At 40.8% G+C, this 24,228-nt stretch overlaps 1 long non-coding RNA gene and 2 other non-coding genes across 3 annotated transcripts; all 3 read right to left on the bottom strand.

Annotated features, from left to right (window-relative positions):
* Nucleotides 1-585: 585 nt before the first annotated feature.
* LOC145446841 (uncharacterized) lies at nt 586-3,694 on the bottom strand. Its single transcript, XR_013917368.1, has 6 exons — nt 2,990-3,694; nt 2,346-2,504; nt 1,981-2,027; nt 1,166-1,309; nt 887-997; nt 586-753 (listed from the first exon to the last, which is right to left on the bottom strand). It is a non-coding gene; the product is annotated as an uncharacterized LOC145446841 (long non-coding RNA).
* LOC145447455 (small nucleolar RNA SNORA73 family) lies at nt 1,711-1,924 on the bottom strand. The gene has a single exon (XR_013917598.1). It is a non-coding gene; the product is annotated as a small nucleolar RNA SNORA73 family (small nucleolar RNA).
* On the bottom strand, nt 2,094-2,307 carry LOC145447456 (small nucleolar RNA SNORA73 family). The gene has a single exon (XR_013917599.1). It is a non-coding gene; the product is annotated as a small nucleolar RNA SNORA73 family (small nucleolar RNA).
* Nucleotides 3,695-24,228: the final 20,534 nt, after the last annotated feature.

Raw genomic sequence — 24,228 nt, 5'->3', positions numbered from 1 at the left:
AAGAAAAGTTTTCAAATTCACCAGTTTCCTTAGCCGGTACTACAGCTTTCAGAATTGCTGATAGTTTGTCCTCTTCATCGGATCTCAAAATAGGTCAACCCTATTCACACACAGAACACGAACCTCGCGTTCACGCCATCCCTACCAAATTCCCCATCTCTAACGCACGCGTGATATTCCGAGCCGATTGCGTCAACCATTGCTGCAACAAATTTCTAACCAGCCATATTGATTGACAGGATTAGTTTTCTTCTTCAAATTGTGACTGTCAGAAACAATGCGGACTTACTTTCAACTTTTTCGAACACGCAAGCGGCCCAATATCACGAAGTGTTTGTTGTCCGATTAACTATTCGACTTCAACATTTGCAGTAGTAGTTCGTGATGTTTGCCCCAATATTTAACGCGAAATTTGTCAGCTTCACAATCACTGCTTATATAAGGTACATATCTACCTCGTCACCTCTCCCCCAGATCTCGGAACTGCAATGTGAAATCACAATTGTACCCTTTCACGACGAACCGCTACAATCCACATTGCATTGACGTGGATGAACTAATACCACTCAAAATGCTACATTCCAGTTGAACACAGAAGGATTTTATTCTCTGCAAGGAGCTCCATAAATCAATCGGGTACAGAACAAATACCAAGCTGGACCAGACACGTCGCTTTGGACATTCAGAGTTCAAAAAGCGTCCGACTGCTTCCACAGCAGCTCCAGACAAAGGTATCTTGCTGGATTGTACCGTCTGAAAATGAAGCAGGTATTGACAACATATGAAACATTGGAATTCGACAACGGTTCATGAAGCGATCACCTCATTGAGGATTGCAGAACTCTCCACACCAAGAGCGTGCAGTTAGTATGGCAATAAAGCTAACCTGTTGTTTTGTATCACTTGTCAAGACAATCCCGTTGCTGTGCCTTCTTTCAATTTTTTCGCTCATTGAAGGTATTCTCGACTCCTTTCCATGTTTTGCAGCGACGTTCACCTGCCAACAGCGACCTTGATTGTCAATGAGCACAAAACCAAAGCAACCATCTCGGAAAATCACATCTGCTCAGGGACTCTAGTCTGTCAACACGATTATTAGGAACAAATAACTCTGCTCATCATCACAGATTCTGCTGGCTATGCCAGTATTGGAAAGAGCACTCACCAAGTTTAAATTATCGTATCAGCAAGACGCCAGTTGTGGTCAGAACCTAGTTTTCATCAAGTGCTTTGTTCCGGCAAGTGGGATGCCAGTAAGTTTCCCAGTAACTTGTCGTGCTAGGTCACCACACGTTGAGACTTTGTACACCTGGTAAATAAGTATGTTGTCAACAACTTCAACAACAGAGTCAGTGTTGGGATCTGCAAGCTGAGTCCCAAATCAAGTCATCCAAGATTTTCATTCATCAAATATTACAAGCTAGTGACATTCGATTGAAATAGGTCGATGCATAATTTTGCAACCACACCAAACCACATAGTCAACAGGCATGCCGAATTGATTGTCTTTGTTGTTGGCACTCTAAGAAGACTGTTCAAGAAATGGAATTTAGCAAGTATTGGACATTCTCACTAAAATCCATTGTCTTTTCCCTCATTATCATGTCTAAGCCCTGTAACTAAAAATGCGACTAAAATCGCCACAAAATTGCACGTGAGCAGAACAGAGCCTGTCACAGGATTCTTATTATCTAATCACGGCCTACAAGTCGATGTTCACCGCATGGCTTTTCTCTCCAGTTACTGCCCACTAGGAGCTATGGAAAGTTCAAGGAATATGCGATAATCTGACGCCGCTCCGAAAATTCGGGGCTCCAGATTCATATACGACGCCGCGGCTTAGAATATACACCACAAGAGGGTGCTCCAGCACCGCACAGATGAGAGCTGGGGGAGTTCAACCCCCCAGATCATCTTACATCGATGTGAGTGAGCAAGAGATGTCGATAAAAACGCCAAATGAAAGAATGAATCACTCACCTCTCCAGAGCCAGCATCAAGCAGCAGCAGAGCAGGATATCAAAAACCTGGAACAGAGTTATAGGATAATAACAATTCACTCACAACAGCCGACAAGATTCGACTTGACATGATACTGTTCATCACATGGCTTTTCTCCCTGGTTACCGCCCTCTAGGGACTACAGAAAGTTCAAGGAATATGCGATAACCCGAGGCCGCACCGAAAACTCGGGGCTCCAGATTAATATACGACGCCGCGGCGCAGAATATACGCCATTAACGGACGCTCCAGCACCGCAAAGATGAGAGCTGGGGGAGTTCAACCCCCCAGATCATCCTACATCGATGAGAAATCAGAGTGAGCGAGCAAAATCCATTACTGACCTTTACATGTATTATACTTGACAGACAAATTTTCAATCTGTTGGGCCCGATGCTTGCAGGGTGAGAGGGTGCAGCAAAGTAGACCAGACCCCAGTTTTTCTAATCAGTCCTAAATCATCAGTGAGATACATTGACCATGTAGCAGACGATGACATTAACCTGGGATTAAAATTGATCGATGAAATATCATGTATATAATAGTTGAAGCAATTTTTCCATAGGTGTGGTGGACTGTTGCAACCCAATCAGCGTCACAGCTACTGTGGTACATCAGCGACATTGGTTTTTGGATAGCTTCGATGTTGCATGTTGTCTGGCCGCTCACGCCATATATTGACATGCGCGGAATCCTGTATAATACATGCAAGACCACATTTCCTAGTCCTCGGCACCAATTAGTGGATAACTTCACGTTGTTAGATGGAACAGGCCCGAGAGTAGGGGTTCCTAACATTTCAAGCGCAGCCACCAAGAAGTCATACAGTAACAGAGCTGGCGAGTTCAAACTCATCCATACACACCAATCTCGACAACCGCTCAGTTCTATACACCACAGTACTTCACGGCACGGCACACAGGTGCAAACCAACACTTCTGTACGCATAGGCTTAGACACCTACAGAAAACAAATCACATGTACTTACATGATTCCAAATGTTTTTTCGTCTCTGAGAAGTAAAGATTGTAACCGTACGGTGGGATTTGAAACGGAACACTGATCGCTGAGAAGACTTTCGACAACGTCTCACGTGGTAAACGAAACTTGCATGTGGCTCGGATTAGGACCAGAGATGAGCGAATTTATCCGGCTCCGGTTGAAACATTTGAATTTTCGGATACAAAAAATTCCTGCTATTTTTCGGAGGAAGATTACTTCTAAATCCGTCAATCAAAGCAATTTCAAAAATCTTGAAAATTCTGAGCTAAGTTTGTTCGTTGTTCAGCAATGAGATATAGGTGTTCTACACAGAAGATATTATGAGAAAGCTAGAAACTTCCAAGTTTATGTATCAGTTCCATTGCGGTCAAAATCCCTCAAATTTCAACGACTACTTCACCTCGGAGTCAAAAGCGCACAAGTACAACACACGCGCGTCTACGAAGAACAATTACAATATGATCAGGACGAAATACAAGAAAACACATTGCTCTATCAAGTATGACGGACCCCGATTGTGGAACAGCATCTCGCCGGCTATCCGACTGTCGTCGAGCATGTCCGTATTCAAGTCGAAATACAAGCAATTTCTTTTAAATGAATACTAGCCAGCCTTCAGGATTACCGGACCACGATCTAACATCGACCTCGCCTTCCGCCACATTCCACCTCATTTTTTCGCTTGCGTCTTATATATTCTCTGCATTACTATTCATTCAGTGTGCATGCCTCTTCTTTAGTTCGCCTAAGCCAAGGTGGGTGTCTGATCTTAAAGACTACTCCAAGTTGTTTCGACACACTCCTATCTTTTCATTGTATCGCAGTTTTGTGGTATTTCTGAAACGATGAAAATATTATTAAAACTGATTGACTGATTGATATATAGTACATATATCATTGGTGTTCAATCAATGATATATATACAATGATTGGAAACTCCAGTGAGCTCTGCGTTTGAGCGCGCCGCGAGTCATGCTTCACCAGCGGTATAAAATCGATGTAAACAAACGGTTCGTCAGCAATCTTTCTTCAGGAACTGGCGTTAACGTAATGAAGTTTTCTATCGAGACCTGTGTTGCAGGTGAAATGTGTGCACTGTGCATACTGTACAGTACAGGTTTTGGCCACTACCAGCAGCATGGCTTAATATTCAGACGAAACTGATGTACCAGTGTGCCTACGTGATGAACATTGTGATCGGAGGTGGTCTCGCATTAGCAAATCACGGTGGATAGAACGAGGTAGAGTTGGGATGAGGTCGCTATCTTTGAGTCATTGCAAATTTTTAATCAGTTCAATAAGTCATTTGTAAAAATTTTCAAGTCAATTCAGGCAGGTTCTAAAACTGACTCTGAAGTCAGGCCTTCTGAAGTTGTGAAAGTAGGCAAAACCAACTTGAGGACTTCGCAAAAAGCATCACGTTTTTGAAGTAATAATAGTCATTATTCCTTTGTTACGAAGATTCATCTTGTGATTCGAATGCTCCTACATACAATTGAATAAATCCGAATATTTTCGTTTGATCCTCGTCAGGAGTAATCGTCAGCAGCTTGTAGATACAGTATACAATTGACTAACAAATGTATACAAAGTCTGGTCCAACTTATTTCTTCAAACTACTTGCGTACTTTTAAGACCGTTCATTTTCTGCTTCAACAAGTAGATTTCAATATCCAATTGACTAACAAAGGTTTGTAAAATCTGGTCTTAACCTACTTTTTCAAACTACTTTAGGAGTACAATTTATCATGATGTGATGGTATATCTTATAAGTGCATGTGCGCGCAAGATCGACCCACAATAGGTACAAAGTTCCTGCCACTGTCCATTTCAGGTTTGATAGACTTGTGCACAGCCAATGATATATAAATGATTGTTCACAGCATATACTTTGCATAGTCATTTAATTGTAATGTTGTCCTTGTCCAGTTTGTCAACTCTGACGATCATAGTTGACTTGCAAGATGGTGACTTCGAAGAATGGGACGGAATAGAGACTGTCCAACAATCCCTTTCACTCAACAAATTTCCGGACTTACACATCACCATCTATTCCTTCAACAGTCGAGGTGATCATGGAAGAAGTTGATCAAATCGGAGCGTCATAACAAAGTGTCATCGGATGGGTATTACAGAAGCAGGATTTCGAACAGCTTAAATACCTCACCTCTTCATGGCCTCGTAAATGCCCTGATACTAGTAGTGACTAAATTTCAATGAGGATGCCAACACCATAACATCATTGAGAATTTTATACAGGGTATAGATGTTTCATTTACTGTAGCCTAACACTTAAAAACTGCATAAACAACTTTTGTTATTATGTCAGACTTGTTGTCATTCAAGTCAAGTCAATATGTAGCAAAAAGGGATTTTCATGTTTATGCGAATTACAATCTCAGATATACATATGTTTAAGCCATTCGATAAATGTACTGTGTGCACTGTGCATCTATTTTTGTTGTAATTAATGAAACTGTGCTGTGCTATTATGAACAATCGAATAACTGTACATAATAGTTGATAACGTCAATGTTTCTTGTCACGTAACAAAAATATATATTCTCAAATGTTATTTTTTCGAGCTTTCTTATTCTCTCTTAATGACAATAACAGGACTGCAGTTGGATGGTAGAGCAGCGATTTTACATGATGTTGAGCATCAGAGGGCATTGAAGAATCAAGTACCATGGCATTTGAACACTAGTATGTTTCAAGCTTCTTTAGAAATCAATTATTCTTTGAAAATTACCATATCGCAGGTACGGCCAGATTTCCTGATCAGGCTAAAAATGATTCCAATATCGGATGAAGACTCAATCTCTTGGTGATAATGAGGTAGTCTGCTCGATGGATTGGCAAAAATGTCCGTATCAAATTTATCATTGTTGTTGTTTTCTTGTCTCCTTGATAAGCTTCCCTGCTCACGAATTTCGTTGCTGTTTCTGCAGCATAAGAATATCTCAAGTTTTGCATTAGCGGCATATCTTTTCCAGCTAGTACAAGTGAAGCAATATTATCTGTAATGCAATATGGCTTAAACTGGCAGTTGTAGTTGAACTTGGTTGTCGTATTCACAGGGCGCACAAAATTATCCACAGATTGCATTGTTAAGTCCATCTCCTCACCTCTCGCACTCTAATAATATGCATAGTCTTTCAGCAAGACTAGTTTTCTCTGCATCAATCGATCCAATGAGTATCAATCCAATCCGGCACCAATCGTCAAAGTATTATTCATTTTGACTACAATCTTTGGAAATATCTCAATGTCTGAAGCAGAGTGGAACATGACATGGTTGCTTCTCATGGACTGCCCGACGTGCCAGAATCCCATAAGATAATGATTTGCACTTTTATTAAGATCCCTAAATTCTTTTCAATTTCCTCGCGGTTGTGGGTTTTAACGCAGAGCGAACGTTTGTAGTTGTATAATTGTATATCTGACTCCAAGATGTATTATTGACTCCAAGAAGGTTGCGTTTACAATTCGCTGCGTGTTTCTTCTTCCGTTCGACGACCGGCGTAACCCACGCCGTACGACCTTGTTGGCTGACGTACCACCAGGCCTGTCTATTGCACACGTATTCGATGGATCACACTGACGAATATATTTTGTTTCCGTCTCCCCGACTTGTAACTTTATTGAATATCACGTACGGTTCAAAATGCAATCTATCTTTCTCGCAATTAGCGAAGCACTTATAAACGTCTATCGACTTCCGAACCGGCTCATAATCATGCATGTATATCGACTTCCTCACCAGCTAATAATCACCAACGAATGCATCAACGTCTCTACGTGGTATTACATGCACCAAACATCGTACGATTTATACTTCTTATCTATCATTCACACGACAAATAAACGACTCACAAATGTCTTATCAGGTCTCAGTTCAGGGAATTACTTAAGGTCTACCAACTCCTTATTGACTATTATTAAGATGGCATTATACCAATATATTTCGTTGAATGGGTTGCTTTGCGGCTGTTTCAATACACGAACAATCTTTTCTTGAAAGTTAGAATGGACTACAATTTTTGAATTGGTCAATAACGGTCCTGTAAAAAATTTATACATTAGACATTTACAGAATGGGAATTTTTTATGTCACAGTTTTGCCAGTCAACTACAATTGAAATCACAGTTAAATATTCAAGGCGTCAAGTATTTTCCGTATTACCGCATATGCAATATACATGACCAACGAGCATATTCGAGAGAGAGATTTTGCATTGGAGGATTGTGGAGTTACATTGCTGGAAAAATAACCTGGGTATTTGAGGCAGCAGTAGCCTACATACAAATGCAAGTTGATGCTCATGTTCAGGTCATAAAGCGTGGTGCAAATAGCGAAAAGGTATGAAGGTTATACATAAAATACCATAGACGTACACACTATACAATGATGAAGGTTACAAAATCATTTCCTAACCTTTCAATGAATAATACACCACAGAATATTGCTCGCAAATGCATAAATCATCTATTTTGTACAATCCTTCCAGCTATCAATCTTAACGAGTACTCCTTGTTAATTTTCAAGGTTTACAGGCAATTCATGGGGAACACTTCACGACGTGTAGTTTATATCGAAGAAGTGCCAAAACGTTTACCAGGTATATTTTGAATAAATGGGCATTGGTAGACGTTTTCGGACACCCCGGTGTGAACTCGGCCCTTGGTGAATTCGGCCCAACAATATTACAATGTATACTGTATAAAACAACTTAGTTGCTCACACAATTATCGTAATCAACCCTTCTCTTTTAAAAAATCAGGTAACGTAAATGCTGCCAGAAAATTTTCAAATCCTCTTTTAACAATCCTTCCAGGTTCTGCACATCTATATTGACGCTCACCCACAGTATCTATTAATTTTTTAGGCTGTGTCGTAAATGCATGGTTGCAACCGATGCTAAAATCCCTCGCAGCTTGTCGGTACTTTGATAAGTGTGCATTGTTAAAGTTATATTACATCCTAGTATGCAGCACTGCCTCACTATGCTCAAGACACCAACAAAAACTAAACCAATTGGGAAAATCAGTGAATTAGTATGCCAGCAAGGTTGATTGCAGCACTCCACTACAGTCGACATACACAATCCCGTACCTCTGGTCAAGCATATCCCGCGACGGACTGATTTCGCCGGGAACCTATCTTATAGCGTTAGTGGCGTGGCAGTTTCCAATGGTGTCCGGTCAATACCAATGATATATATGCAATGATTGGAAACTGCCACGCCCCTCAACGCTATAAGATAGATTCCCGGCGAAATCAGTCCGTCGCGGGATATGCTTGACCAGAGGTACGGGATTGTGTATGTCGACTGTAGTGGAGTGCTGCAATCGACCTTACGGCTTATTGGCGTACTAATTCACTGATTTTCCCCAATCGGTTTAGTTTTTGTTGGTTTCTTGAGCACAGTGAGGTAGTGCTGCATACTAGAATGTAATATAACTGATAACAATGCACATTTATCAAAGTACCGACTAGCTGCGAGGCATTTTAGCATCGGTTGCAACCATGCATGTACGACACAGCCTAAAAAATTAATAGATACTGTGGGTGAGCGTCAATATAAATGTGCAGAACCTAGAAGGATTGTTATAAAAGAGGATTTGAAAATTTTCTGGCAGCATTTACGTCACCTGATTTTTTAAAAGAGAAGGGTTGATTACGATATTTGTGTGAGCAACTAAGTTGTTTTTAATAGTATATTGTGGGGCCGAATTCACCAAGGGCCGAGTTCACTGGCAACTATAGTATCAATATAGTGATTGTACCTTCATAATATAAAATCGGAACTAACCGAAAACTATCATTGTGCTGATTGCTAAAATGCTAACTTATATAACTTTTTACCGGGTCAGGCCTTTAAATCTAAATCAATGATGAGAATCGTCATTGTTCCAAACAATATTCAATCGGCAAAACAATGCACTAGAATGAAACGGAGGATAATCATTCCATAGTTGGTATATTGTTCACATGGACCTGGCGTGATCTGTCGTACTCCTCTCAATAGTTGAATCTTTCACACCGGGGTGTCCGAAAATGTCTACCAATGCCCATTGCCCATTTATTCAAAATATACCTGGTAAACGTTTTGGCACTTCTTCGATATAAACTACACGTTGTGAAGTGTTCCCCATGAATTGCCTGTAAACCTTGAAAATTAACAAGGAGAGAGAGAGAGATTATATTCTTTTTCGCCTGCACCATCGAGATGCTTTGACGACGGAGTTGCGATACGGCCCCATGAGGTCATCTAGTCTGCGCCCCCCCCCCCCCCCGACCTACCGCTCGAGAAGCCGGACGCATAACCATTACACTATCTCGTTAAGATTGATAGCTGGAAGGATTGTACAAAATAGATGATTTATGCATTTGCGAGCAATATTCTATGGCGTCTTATTCATTGAGAGGTTAGGAAATGATTTTGTAACCTTTATCATTGTATAGTGTGTACGTCTATGGTAGGCTATTTTATGTATAACCTTCATAACTTTTCGCTATTTGCATCACGCTTTATGACCTGAGCATGAGCATCAACTTGCATTTGTATGTACTGCTGCCTCAAATACCCAGGTTATTTTTCCAGCAATGTAACTCCACAATCCTCCAATGCAAAATCTTTCTCTTGAATATGCTCATTGCTCATATATATTGCATATGCGGTAATACGGAAAATACTTGACGGCTTGAATATTTACGTTGATTTCAATTGTAGTTGACTGGCAAAACTGTGACATAACAAATTCCCATTCTGTAAATGTCTAATGCAGTGCTTTTCAACCTGTGTGACGGTTCGCACTTGTGCGAATGAGAAAAATCGCAGTGCGAATGACCAAGGTGGTGCGAATAGTGCGAATGAAAATCCGGATCAAGTGCGAACGACGAAGGTGGTGCGAATGGTGCGAATGAAAATCTGGATCAAGTGCGTATGAAAATTGTGATTGATAGCTAACTTTTCAAATAAACCTAATAGGGAATTTAAGATCAGTGTAACATTTGCAGTTCCGACGCAATTGTAAAAACGTAATACGTGACGCACCACTAAGCGTAGCTCTCACAAATCGTAGTGAATTAATATCCCCGCACTATAATTATTACGTAACGAAAACCTGGTTTGGAAGCTGGTGTAGTGGCAGTATAGAGATCTCTAGTCTATAGTGACAGACATACAGTGTATCAGTCTTCTGAGCCTGCCACAGGCTGAAAAAATGACGTCAAATTGACTTTCTGCTTTCTGTCGCTAAACAATCATCATATTTCGTAATAACTGCTCGATTAGTGCGAGGTACAAGGATATTAATAAATACCATCATTACAGACTCACATTTGCAAGTTACTGTAACGCAAATTTTTACCCCTTCAAGGGTTATTAAGTATGGGATGCAAAGTGTATAATTTTGGGTCGACATGATGCCAGAGCTATCTGTTAATATGTAGGTAATATTCATTGACTTTATTACAAAAAATCCTGCAATCGTTTTTACATATCCAAGATCACTGTGGTGGGTACTGTAGCCAATAAGCCAGACGCGCATTAAATATGGCTATTAATGAGAATTCATGATAAGATTTGTCCGACTGTTTTTTCTTCTTCTGGAAAACATGGTCGAAGACCATTGGGATGAACTAGTGTAGGGGTGTGCAACGAGCCAGTTCAGGCCTATGAGACTCATTCATTTCGAGGCCAATTCCTTCTGCGTCGGGGCACATGAAGACGTAAAGTTTTGGCGAACAAACCTCTGATAAAATGCGGTGACGAAAACATAAGCGCCGACAAAACCTCGGTCTAAAAACTGACCGATGCCGGATAGCCAAACCTTTTGAGATAGATTGGATATGCCGTTCTTGCAATCTGAGTAGGTAGACAGTAGTACAATTGCGATACGCATAGGCATTTAATTCTCGCTAATTTGAAATCGCGTGCGTCAAACATGTTTTGTAGAGCTGTGTTGGATGGAATTGTCGTACGCTCGTTCTGTATGTCATACATGCCCGTAAAATCGTAGCAGACAACTGTAATATTAAAAATAAATTCCTTTTCACGGGTGAGGCTCAGGTCGCGAGATGCCGCAAAAACTCAGATTTTGGTGGTAGTCTAAAAGCTGCTTTACCGTTATTAAACTGTCATGAATTCTCAAGTTAGATGGAGCTAAAGAGTAGAACACACAGTATCCTGGGTTATTTGCTCTTCTCATAAATTTGCGAGACAGAAGTTGGAGCAACGTATCATCAGGTAGCGAGCTCTAATGGGCCTACTCTCCTTGATCGTTTTGCACCTTATGTTCCTAAGACCTTAGGCAAAAGCCTCAACACAAATATGTTGGTTTTTCATCCTTTCGACAAACTGGAGCGTCGCGGGACCTTTGTGTCAGCTCTCTAAAACGATTTCTGCCAGCAGACATTTTTCTCTCGCGAAAAATACGCTGTATTTTGGATTGTAGTGCAGAACAGATTTTAAGACCTGACCATCCAAGCACTAGTAGACGTTCTTGTACAAATTCCCAACAACATTGGTTGGCCGAGAAGGGTTTTTGGAAATAATTGAAAGAAAAACGTGCGAAAAAAGTTGTCTTTTTAATGATACACTTGATAGCTTAAGCTACATAGCAGCCAATTTATGGCACATCTGAACAAAATATCATTAAGTAGGCCTATCCTCATCTTCTTTTTGTATAACAATTTTCGATTAGTCGTGCGAATGAAAATTATTTTACAAAAAAAGTGCGAACGGAGCTCAAAAAGGTTGAAAAGCACTGGTCTAATGCATAAATTTTTTACAGGACCGTTATTAACCAATTCAAAAATTGTAGTCCATTCTAACTTTCAAGAAAAGATTGTTCGTGGATTGAAACAGCCGCAAAGCAACCCACAACCGCGAGGAAATTGAAAAGAATTTAGAGATCTTAATAAAAGTGCAAATCATTATCTTATGGGATTCTGGCACGCCGGGCAGTCCATGAGAGGCAACCATGTTATGTTCCACTCTGCTTCAGGCATTGAGATATTTCCAAAGATTGTAGTCAAAATGAATAATACTTTGACGATTGGTGCCGGGTTGGATTGATACTCATTGGTTCGATTGATGCAGAGAAAAATAGTCTTGCTGAAAGACCATGCATATTATTAGAGTGCGAGAGGTGAGGAGATGGACAGTGGACACTACAATGCAATCTGCGGATAATTTTGTGTGCCTTGTGAATACGACAACCAATTCAACTACAACTGCCATTTTAAGCCATATTGCATTACAGATAATATTGCTTCACTTGTACTAGCTGGAAAAAGATATGCCGCTACTGCAAAACTGGAGATATTCTTATGCCGAAGAAACTGCAACGAAATTCGTGAGCAGGGAAGCTTATCAAGGAGACAAGAAAACAACAACAATGATAAATTTGATACGGACATTTTTGCCAATCCATCGAGCAGACTATCTCATTATCACCAAGAGATTGAGTCTTGATCTGTTATTAGAATCATTTTTAGCCTGATCAGGAAATCTGGCCTTACCTGCGATATGGTAATTTTTAAAGAATAATTGATTTCTAAAGAGGCTGGAAACATACTAGTGTTCATATGCCATGGTACTTGATGCTTCAATGCCCTCCGATGCTCAACGTCATGTAAAATCACTGCTCTACCATCCAACTGCAGTACGGTACTGTTATTGTCATTAAGAGAGAATAAGAAAGCTCGAAAAAATAACATTTGAGAATATATATTTTTGTTACGTGACAAAAAACATTGACGCTATCAACTAGTAGGCATAGTTATTCGATTGTTCATAATAGCAAAGCACAGTTTCATAAATTACAACAAAAATAGATGCACACAGTACATTCATCGAATGGATTAAACATAGGTAGGCTATATCTGAGATTGTAATTTGCATAAACATGAAAATCCCTTTTTGCTACATATTGACTTGACTTAAATGCTTTCCCTTGACTAGGATTTTGGTTCTTGTTATTCTGAATTTAGATGACAACAAGTCTGACATAACAAAAGTTGTTTATGCAGTGTTTAAGAGTTATAGTAAATGAAATATCTATACCCTGTATAAAATTCTCAATGATATTATGGTGTTGACATCCTCATTGAAATTTAGTTACGACTAGTATCAGCGCATTTAGGAATCCATGAAGAGGTGAGGTATTTAAGCTGTTCAAAATCCTGCTTCTGTAATACCCATCCGATGACACATTGTTATGACGGTCGGATTTGATCAACTTCTTCCATGATCACCTCGGCTGTTGAAGGAATAGATGATGATGTCTAAGTCCGGAAATTTGTTGAGTGAAGGGGATTGTTGGACAGTCTCTATTCCGTCCCATTCTTCGAAGTCACCATCTTGCAAGTCAACTATGATTGTTAGAGTTGACAAACTGGACATGGACAACAGTACAATTAAATGACTATGCAAAGTATATGCTGTGAACAATCATTTATATATCATTGGCTGTGCACAAGTCTATCAAACCTGAAATGGAGGGTGGCAGGAACTTTCTACCTATTGTGGGTTGCTCTTGCGCATACATACACTTATAAGATATACAATCATCTCATGGTAAATTGTACTCATGAAGTAGTTTGAAAAAGTAAGTTAAGACCAGATTTTGCAGACGTTTGTTAGTCAATTGGATATTGAAATCTACTTGTCGAAGCAGAAAATGAATGGTCTGAAAAGTACTCGAGTAGGATGAAGAAATAAGTTAGGCTATAGACTTTGTATACATCTGTTAGTCAATTGTATACTGTATCTAAAAGCTGATGACGATTACTCCTGATAAGTATCAAACAAAAATATTCCGATTTATATATAGGAGCATTCGAATCACAAGATGAATCTCCGTAACAAAGGAATAATGACTATTATTACTTCAAAAACGTGATGCTTTTTGCGAAGTCCTCAAGTAGGTTTTGCCTACTTTCACAACTTCAGAAGGCCTGACTTCAAAGTCAGTTTTAGGACTTGCCTGAATTGACTTGAAAAATTTAAAAATTACTTCCTGACTTGATTAAAAATTTGCCACGACTTGAAGATAGTGACCTGATCCCAACTCTACCTCGTACGATGAAGTATCCACTGTTATTCGATACTGCGAGACCACCTCCGATCGCAATGTTCATCACCTAGGCACACTGGTACATCAGTTTCGTCTGAATATTAAGCCATGCTACCGGTAGTGGCCAAAACCGGTACAGTATGCACATAATTTCACCTGCAACAAAGGTCTCGATAAAAAACTTTTCACTGCGTTAACGCCAGTTCCTGAAGAAAGATTGCTGACGAACCGTTTGTTTACATCGATTTTATACCGCTGGTGAAGCATGACTCGCGACGCGCTCAAACGCAGAGCTCACTGGAGTTTCCAAACATGGTCATTGGGTGACTCCGGCCTAGAAGACTTCGGTCATATCGGGTCTCCCAGTCTATACCGTGTAAAATATAGTTAGGAAAATATTTAAAAAAATGTATAATATTGGACATGAATGTTTGTGGAATGTGGATATTGCCTATACTATATTTCATGGTTGACAAATAAAGAATTCTCTCTCTTTCTCTCTAATGGTCAATACCGAGAATGCTATTACCGAGGAGGTCAATACCGAGAATGGACATTACCGAGAATGGACAATACCGAGAATGCACATTACCGAGAATGGACACCACCGAGAATGGACATTACCGAGAATGCAATATATGCAATGCAGGCATGTTATTCAATTAGATCAGGTCGTGTGTGTGCATCACGGCGTTGTCACATTCGGTATCGATTCTCAGGTATAAATTTCACGGCAACGTCAGTTACAGTATAGAACAGGGGTGGGCAATTTTTTTCCCTCTGCGGGCCAAATGAAAAGTAGGAATTCGTTGGCGGGCCGAGTGAAAGATGTTAGCTCTATTTTCCAGCGTATAGAAATTACACTTCGAAATTAGATTGTTATTAATGCTGCTCAGCGAATATGTTAATGTATTAGGAAATGAGCAAAGGGCGGTTAAGTAAAAATATTATCTATTTGCCGTCATGAGTCGAAACAGTGTTGAACATATACATTTTACCTCTATTTAAACCCCTCTCCACGTTTTTTCATTAATACACTAAGACAGTGGTTCTCAAACTATTTTAGGCACGATTCCCTTTATGATAGTGAAAACTTTTTATATTCCCTCCCCCCTATCATGATATCACAAAATGTTAAAAAGAGCAACGAGAATGCTAGCAATCCCGACGGATGGTTTGTTTACATGGAAGGTTAGGGCTGATGATGAGAAAATTCTATAACATCAAAGTCGGACAATACACAAAGCCATAACTATAATACCATAAAATCCGGAAAAGTCGCGCGAAGCGCGAAAATTTCTTCTTTTAACTTCGGCTTTGCGCCCCTCTTTAGATGCAGTTCGAGAACCGCTGCACTGAAATGTATACTACATAGCACAGTGTTTATTGTCTCGGTTGCTGCTTTCCGAGCAGTGTGCAGCTGTAATAGCCTTGATGTTGAGCGAAGCTTGCAGTTTTTCTGAAATTCGCCCTCTCTAGACCGAGTGTTTCGTGTTTTTGTCACAATTAAAATCCTTAATCTCGGCGACATGCTTGGCAAAATCTGAAAGCAGAGGTTTACCCCTAACTCCAGTATACAAATATTTAGAGCTCTAACCTTCTCTGAATTTCAGCTTTCGGCTTACTTTTTTGACATGCCCGTTCAGCCTTTATGATTGATATATATAATGGGTCATATAATAATAATCGCGAGCACCGATTGACTTGTTTTACGAATTAGAGATTTGGAAGCGCCTAACTTAACACTACCGTATAAATCGTAATGCGACAATGGCAACAAAGGAGGTTTGACCTGAACTATATGGAAATAGTGATTTCTTGTGTCTTTTATTGCTACTCATACTTTGCCCTATTGCCTTTATTTTGAGTTTGGATTATGCAGGCGAGGTATGTTGGCAGCGCAATCCTGGCATATTAATGAGCAGGTTTTAAAGTCGACAAATTGTCTGTTTAGTTGATACAGCCTATGTGATGGTTTTAGTCCACGCTTCAACATTCAAAAAGCAGGTTTTATGTTAAGAATTCCAAGTAACCTTTCGCGGGCCGCACAGAATGGCTTCGCGGGCCGCACTTTGCCCAGGCCTGGTATAGAATGTGACTATGGAACGGAAACTCTCGTTACCCATTGTTAGGTCACGCTCGACTGAATCTAGCGGCTTTGGTCAATCGCAGCGTAACAATCGAACAATTTGCCTTAGGTTAAATGGCATATCACACTTATAGATACTCGACTTTGACAACGAAATTACGAGACTAATCAGTTAGTGGTAATCTTGAAACTTGCTACAGTGTTAGATGACATCATCAAAATATACAATTCGGAAGCTAGTCGCTCATCTGGGTATGCAACACAATCAAAATCCACCTAGACCGATACCCGCTTTTGCGAAAAATTCGTTACGCGCTAGGCTGCGCGCACCTATATACTCGACTTCGATAACTAAATTGCCACCCTAATCAGTTAGTGGCAATCCTGAAACTTGCTGCAGTGTTAGATGACATCATCAAGATATACACTTCGAAAGCTAGTTGCTCATCTCGGTATTCAACACAATCAAAATCAACATAGACCGATACCGGCTATGTCGACAATGTCGGCAATGTCGCGCAACGTCTGCAATGTAGGTACAATATACAAACTTATACCGTGCAATATACTTATATCCAAATAATTATAACTGATATTATACTTGGCAGATAGCAATGTCGATGATGTTGTCGCAATGTCGACCATGCCGGCGCAGCGCAATGTCGATAATTCGGCGCAATGTCAGCAATATCGCCGCAATGTAGGTACAATATGCGAACTTATACCTTACAATATATATATCTATGGTATTGGGTGGGGATGTAATGTGAAATTCCTATGTTTTAAAATTTACAGGTGATAAACGACAACAGACGAGATCGGGTGTATTCAACGTGGTTTGGTTGCGATTACGATTACTTGAAAACGCTGTAATCGTCGTAATCTATTACGATTACTAATCACGATTACCCCATGTCTGATACCCACATGAGCAGGCCGTGTTATTTTTGGCATTTCAGGAGCCAGATGCCAAAACTGCCAAAAATAAAAATTTGAAAATGCCAAAAATAAGCAATTTTTGGCATATGCCAAAAATAACACGGCCTGCAAAATAGTGCATTTTGTTCATGGTGTTGTGTTAACATGACTGCTTTACAAGCGAGAAGAGCGTTTGTGGAAGGCAGGTTTCTTAATCTGGGTCCAGCCCACCCATTAGGGGTGAAAGCATGGTGTCCTAAATGGTGTGGGTACAACGAGCTTGAACGGCTGACTGCATTTGGTTTACGTCATACTTTCCATTTGTCCAAAGGCAATTTTACGACCATTTTTGACCAGCTTGTCGAGCGCTAAATTTGATGAAACGGGTATCAATGAGAAGCTGCCGCAGTACTGATTATTAAAATATAAATTATATTCTGCTCATGGAACTGGAACCCCCGAAATCAACCACGATTTTTGCATCGCGATCGAGTTGAACGTGGTGACGCAACAAACTGTCTGGCTATTTCTGAGCTGCATACCAGTGCATATAGTCTCGTTTTGCCAGACAGTCTTGTTGCGTCAATGTTCTTAAACAATCTAACCTTCCCAGGATTCTTCCATGCGAGTTGGTAATATTAAAGCCTCCTGAAGTGACAAAAGTCCTCCGAAAATATATCGGTAGACTGAAGGAGAAATGATAGTCGGGCTACTAAATAGAATGTGTTGAGAGACAACGCAGGAAACTCCTGGAAAAGGATCGGGAAGAAAATTCATTCCGCGATGAGATCGATGGCACTGGCGTAGTGATCTCTTTTCATGATGCATGGAAGCCGGTTCGGCCCTCCAAAGATTTTGAAGCTCTGAAAACCTTTTGTGGATGACTGGCTTTCCCTCAACGGCTACTGTTGAAGCCGATATTTCCCAGATTGGCTGGGCGAGAAATGAATTTAGGAGAAACTTAGCTGACATGAGTTTGGAAGCACTGTTACAGTGCAAACGATTCAAGTCTATTCAACAGCTGTAACAATCAGCTGTTGAGCGTGTTTGTTAGGCTTTCCTTTCTTTTTTTTTGCTCATTGGCACCGATTCCGATGGATACTGCACATTTTGTGGTTTTGTTTGATATTATTAACCTATGAAATCGTTAGGTTTTTTCTTCTTATTATTGTTCGTTGGCACTGATTATACGTGGATGCTGCACATTTTGTGGTGTCTTTGGACAAACTAGCCCAAATAAAGCGTTTTTGTGACTAATTCGAGGCTGAAACTATCTATTTAGAGGACGATGCCAAAACTGCCAAAAATAAAAATCGAAAAATGCCAAAAATAAGTTATTTTTGGCAGTTTTGGCATATGCCAAAAATAACACGGCCTGCACATGAGCCATATTTACTGAAAAGTTTTGGAAATAAGTAGGCCTATATTGTAAGGGATAATTCGTATATTGTACCTACATTACGGCGACATTGCTGGCATGGCGCCGAATTATCGACTTTGCGCCGGCATTGTCGACATTGCGCTGGTATTATCGACATTGCGGCAACATCATCGACATTGCTATCTGTCAAGTATAATATCAGTTATAATTATTTTTATATATCTATATTGCACGGTATAAGTTCGTATATTGTACCTGCATTGCAGACATTGCCGACATTGCGCGACATTGCCGACATTGCCGACATTGCCGACATTCACAAAGTATATGGACCCGTCACATTCTATAGTTACAGCATAGCCTTTACAACTTTGTAAAGGCTATGGTTACAGTAAGCAAGATTCTTGGCATTCGCCATTCTCGGCAATGTCCATTCTCGGTAATGTCCGTTCTCGGCATTGTCCATTCTCGGTAATGTCCGTTCTCGGTAATGTCCATTCTCGGTAATAGCGTTCTCGGTAATGTCCATCTCGGTAATAGCATTCTCGGTAATAGCATAGGCCAGTGCTTTTCAACCTGTGTGACGTTCGCACTTGTGCGAATGAAAAAAATTGCAGTGCGAATGACGGACATGGTGCGAACAGTGCGAATGAAAATCCCTTATGAGTGCGAATGACGAAGGTTGTGCGAACGGTGCGAATGAAATTCCCGGATGAGTGCGAATGAAAATCGTGAATAACAATTGTTGATTTTTCTGGCCTGGAATAATTCAAATAAACCGAATGAGGAATTTAGGGCAGTGTAACTTCCATAGCTGCGACGCGATTGTAAAAACTTTTTTAACTTACGACGCACCACTAGTCGTAGCTCTCACAAGCCGTACTGAATTGATATTTTTGCACTATAATTATTACGTAACCAAAAGCCTGGATTGGAAGCTGGTGTAGTGGCAGACATACAGTATATCAGCCCGTCTGACCCTGCGACAGACTGAAAAAATGACGCCAAATTGACTTTCTGCTTACTTTTGCTAAACAATCATCAGCATACTTTCGTAATACCTGTTCGATTAGTCCGAGGCACGGGGGCAGTAAATACCATCCTTACAGACTCCAATTTGCAAGTTGTTGTAACGCAACCCTTCCAAGGGTTATTAAAGTATAGACCGCAAAGGCTATAATTTTGGGTCGATACGGTGCCAGAACTATATCTCTAAATATGTGATATTTGTTGGATTTATTTCAAAAATCCTGCGATAGTTTGTACAAATCTAGGGTCATAGTGTTGGGTACTGGAGCGAATAAGCGAGACCCGCAGAAAATATGGCTTTATCATGAAAATAATGATAAGATTTGTCCGACTGGTTCTTCTGGAACACATGGTTGAAGACCGTTGGGATGAGCGACGGGGACTAGGGACTATAGGGATGTGCAACGAGTGAGTTCGGGTCTATGATACTCATTCATTTCGAGGCCAACCCCTTCTGCGTCCGGTCACATGAAGACATAAAGTTTTGGCCAACAAACGGCTGATAAAATGCGGTGCCAAAACTGTGACACGCAGAGGAATTTAATTCACCCTAATTTGAAATCGAGCGTGTCAGACATATTTTGTAGAGCTGTGTTGGATAGAATTGCCCATTCTGTATGTTATGCTTATCCATCAAATCATAGCATACTATATGAATTTCTTTTCATGGGTGCGGCTCGGGTCGTGAGATGCCAGAAAAACTCCGATTTTGGTGGTATTCTAAAAGGCTCCTTTAACGTTATTAAACTGTCATGAATTCTGAAGTTAGATTGATCTAAAGAGCAAAACACACAGTATCTTGAGTATATTTGTTCTTCCCACATACTCGCGAGACAGTAAATGGGAAATGGAAAAAAAATGTTGGAGCAACGTAGCGTAAGGTAGCTCTAATATCCCTACTCTCCTTGATCGTTTTGACCTCATTCTCCAAGACATAGGCGAAAGCCTCAACACAAACAGATGGGTTTTTCACTCTATCTACATACTGGATCCTCCAAGACCTTTTTGTCAGCTCTCAAAATCGATTTCTTCCAGCAAGCATTTTTAACTGGTGAAAAATGCGCTGTATGTTGGATAGGCGTACAGAGAAGACTTAGAGACAGAGGCCGCCAACTCAAAACGGCTCGCAGGCCACTTACAAATTTTGGTCGCATGAATTCAGTATCGAGATTGAAATAGACCACACAGCTATACACCGCGTCAGTACAGCGTCGTGCTTTCTGACATGGGCGATGGGCATAGTAACCACGAAAGAAAAATATTTTCTTATAACTAATACAAAAGCAACAAAATATCATTATAATCACTTTCATTTTATTTTGAAATATGATCCGCGCACGATACCAGACCACATTTTTCAATGAATAAAGAATGGAAATTGGTGTTAGCTACACACGGTATTTGCTGAAAAACTATCTTCTCGTGAAGCTTGCTCTTATGGCGAGGCCCTAAGTCATTTTCTAATCGTTTCGGTATTGGCAGTGTCACCGCCATTGTGCGTCAGGGCAATATGCCCATGCCCATTGGCAATTCATATCAGCTAATTCTTCCTCCATGGAATGTTATAATACCAACGCCGAGGTATCAGCTGAGTAGTGGTGTTCGGCACAGGACAATAGCATATTTTGAACAACGTCAACAATATTTTTCAACTGAAATGAATTTCAGTATTGGGCGTTCTTCCGAAATCTGAAATCAGATCGCGGGCTGCAAAATATTAACTCGCGGGTCACGTCTTGGTGATTGTGGCAGACCGCTGGTCCTTAACGTAACGTCCCTAGATAACGCCAGGTATCTGTTACGATTACTACATACTTTGCTCGTTGTACTGTAATTTCCATGTGACCCACACACGCGATTGCACAATGTTCCGGATCGTAATCCTTTGTCTCGTATGGCCTAATTACCATTATGATCCTTTTACTTATTACGCGAGTTGATCACCAATTGTACACTGCGAGGGCGTCGCTGTCTATACCTTTTTTCCCCGTACTGCTCGGGTATAAGCGCCGGCCTCTTTCGCACGTGTAGAGACTCATTTTTACTACGCTACCTGACGCACGTCTCTTTTTACTGCAATACATCCATACCGAGTGTACTGCGAGTTGAGAAGTCGCCAACGCCAAAGACAGCAAGCTACAAGCAAGTCGTTCCGCTATCACTGCTCCAGTACGACACAGCCTAACTGTTACATGGTGCCATTGAGTTCGGTAAAACAGCTCACTGTTACATGGTGCCATCGAGGTCGGTAGCCACACTGTTACATGTTGCCTCGAGTTCGGTAACTCACAAAGCCTCGGGATATTGCAAGACCGTACGTTCGCCATCGACTTCAGGAGCCACGGGATCATCACCTTCACCTCCCCGGTAACCTGTTCATATTTTCGATCGTTGATTATAGGCTAGGCGCCAAAACAGTTTTTCCAAATGACTTTTGTATATTGCAGCTATTTACTCGCCGTTCTTATTTTCAATCCTATCATTGCCATTCAACATTGTAGTGTGCACGTGCATATATTTAAACAGTTTCTATGGCTGGTAACGACAATCCAGAGGCCATAACTACTATTCATAACAAAGCTGCTGGCACGAACGTTCCCCTTATGGATTCGCTAGATACTTCTATATTTTGCATGCTCGCCATTTTCAAGCCAAGTAATTAGGACGGCATGTATAATCTCATTCCTACGTGCTCTCTCTTTTTTTTGCTTTCATTGTTTTCGCCCTAGTCGCCTGAACAGTGAACAGCCAGTTTTCCCAGCAATCACTAATTATCCATTAGCCACGGGGTCACTTCCACTTGATGGTTGTATCAAATCTCCCGTTGCGTCTTGCTCTCTCTTCGAATCTTAGTATTATCGTGACGTAACCTGGTCGGGTAACTAGCGCTGCCTAAGTACAAGGACTGTCTTTCGAGCTCCGTCTGTTCATACGCTTGAACTTGGCTCACGACACCTTTGAGGATCCATCTAGTGCTCTGGGACACTCGGCATATCTTCATTGATTAGTAAGAGTGAACACTCTGGCTCCGATGACTCTTCAGATTTATGCGTGCACGTGTGGCCCCGATCTACCCGCGCACGGCCTAAAGGCAGTCTGGCCATTTTTCTAGTCGTTAAATTTCGCCGCGGCCATTGCGCGGTTTCGGAGTATCTGCTGGCGGATACGACGAAACCGGCGTGGAAATGCATCTTCCGTGAGCGGTGGATCAGGGGTCGCATGGAGTCGGTGGAAGGATTTGGTACAGTTAGACCAGGGGTGGGCAAACTACGGCCCGCGGGCCGCATGCGGCCCGCAACACCGTTCTGTGCGGCCCGCGAGAGTCTAATGAAACTTATTAAAAATATTGAAAAATGCGTTCTAAAAATCGACATAATGCAGGGACTTGAGTCAAACTTTTTCTTAGTATATTTCACCATGATAATTCTAATGCAGTGGTTCTCAAACTGTGGGGGCGCGCCCACATTGGTGGCGTGAAAGCATCTGACGAGGATGCGAATCTGAGCTCAACTGAAAAAAATTTGCGCGCTCCGCGCGATTTACAGCCAATTCACGTTTATTGCTCTGTATATAGTCGGAATTTCAGATTAAAAGATATATTATCCACAGTCGTAACTTTCCATGCCACCAAACTATCCATTGGGTTTGCTAGCATCATGGTTGCGTTTTGTGATATGACGATAAGGGGGCCCAAATCTTTCATCATCATTAGGAGGGCATGTCTTAAGAAGTTTGAGAACCGCTATTCTAAGGTAAAATACTTCCTATATCATTGTTTATGTTTAATTTGTGGCGCCACAGCCCGATTTCAAGGCCCACTCAGTTTGAAAGGTTTCAACTGCTAAACATCACAGAAATCCTATAGGAGATTGACATAATTCGATTCACGAGTGTGATTTCAGATTGGCCACTCCAGTTTTAAATATTTCAGTGAATTGCTTATGAAGAAAAAACGATTAGCGCGTGTCTTACGTAGATTTGTTTTCTGTATGCGTAGAATTGCGGTATTCATATTTTATCTACACATAGTAGAAGCGTGTTTGAAGATGGGTATGATGCTGTTAGCATTGTGTGTCCTGAAACTGAACCAAAATTGGAATTGCTAAATCTATGAACAGATCGCTGCTCAGTGCTCACAGATTTAAATTTAAATCCTGTTCCAAGAATCGAGACAACCGACTTTCATCTCGAAAGTTTTGACAAATTGGTTATTCAGGTCGACCAGCCTATGAAATCTCGCCACTATGTTTCTGACGCGTGTACGATATCATCAAAAGCAATGTTTGGCACATATATCATCTCTCTGTCCTCACTATATAATCAAATACCAATATTGCAATTTGGTTTTTAATCCCAATTTTATATAGTGCGGCCCGCGAATGGATTCAGATGTTGAATGCGGCCCGCGAGCTCAGAAGTTTGCCCACCCCTGAGTTAGACTCACATCTGAATTCATTGAATATTGTCGTGTTCCGGTTATATAATGTTCATTTATCGCCCGATAAGAATGTTCACCTTTGCACCCCCATTTCGCGAACAGGTGTGATGGATGGGTTCCTCTACCACTGACAACACTGCGTATACACATTATACATACAGTGGCCGCTTCTTTACGATATCGGTCGGCACAGTGCTATACCTTCAAAAAAAAAAAAAAAACATGCATCATTATAGCATGACTACCACAGTTACAATTGCACGCGCTACTTCGAATCGTCGT

This window comes from Botryllus schlosseri, chromosome 9, assembly GCF_051294905.1.
Source record: "Botryllus schlosseri isolate E-star chromosome 9, Bs_hap1, whole genome shotgun sequence".
Classification (NCBI taxonomy): Eukaryota; Metazoa; Chordata; class Ascidiacea; order Stolidobranchia; family Styelidae; genus Botryllus; species Botryllus schlosseri.
This window is presented reverse-complemented; position numbering and strand designations above follow the sequence as displayed.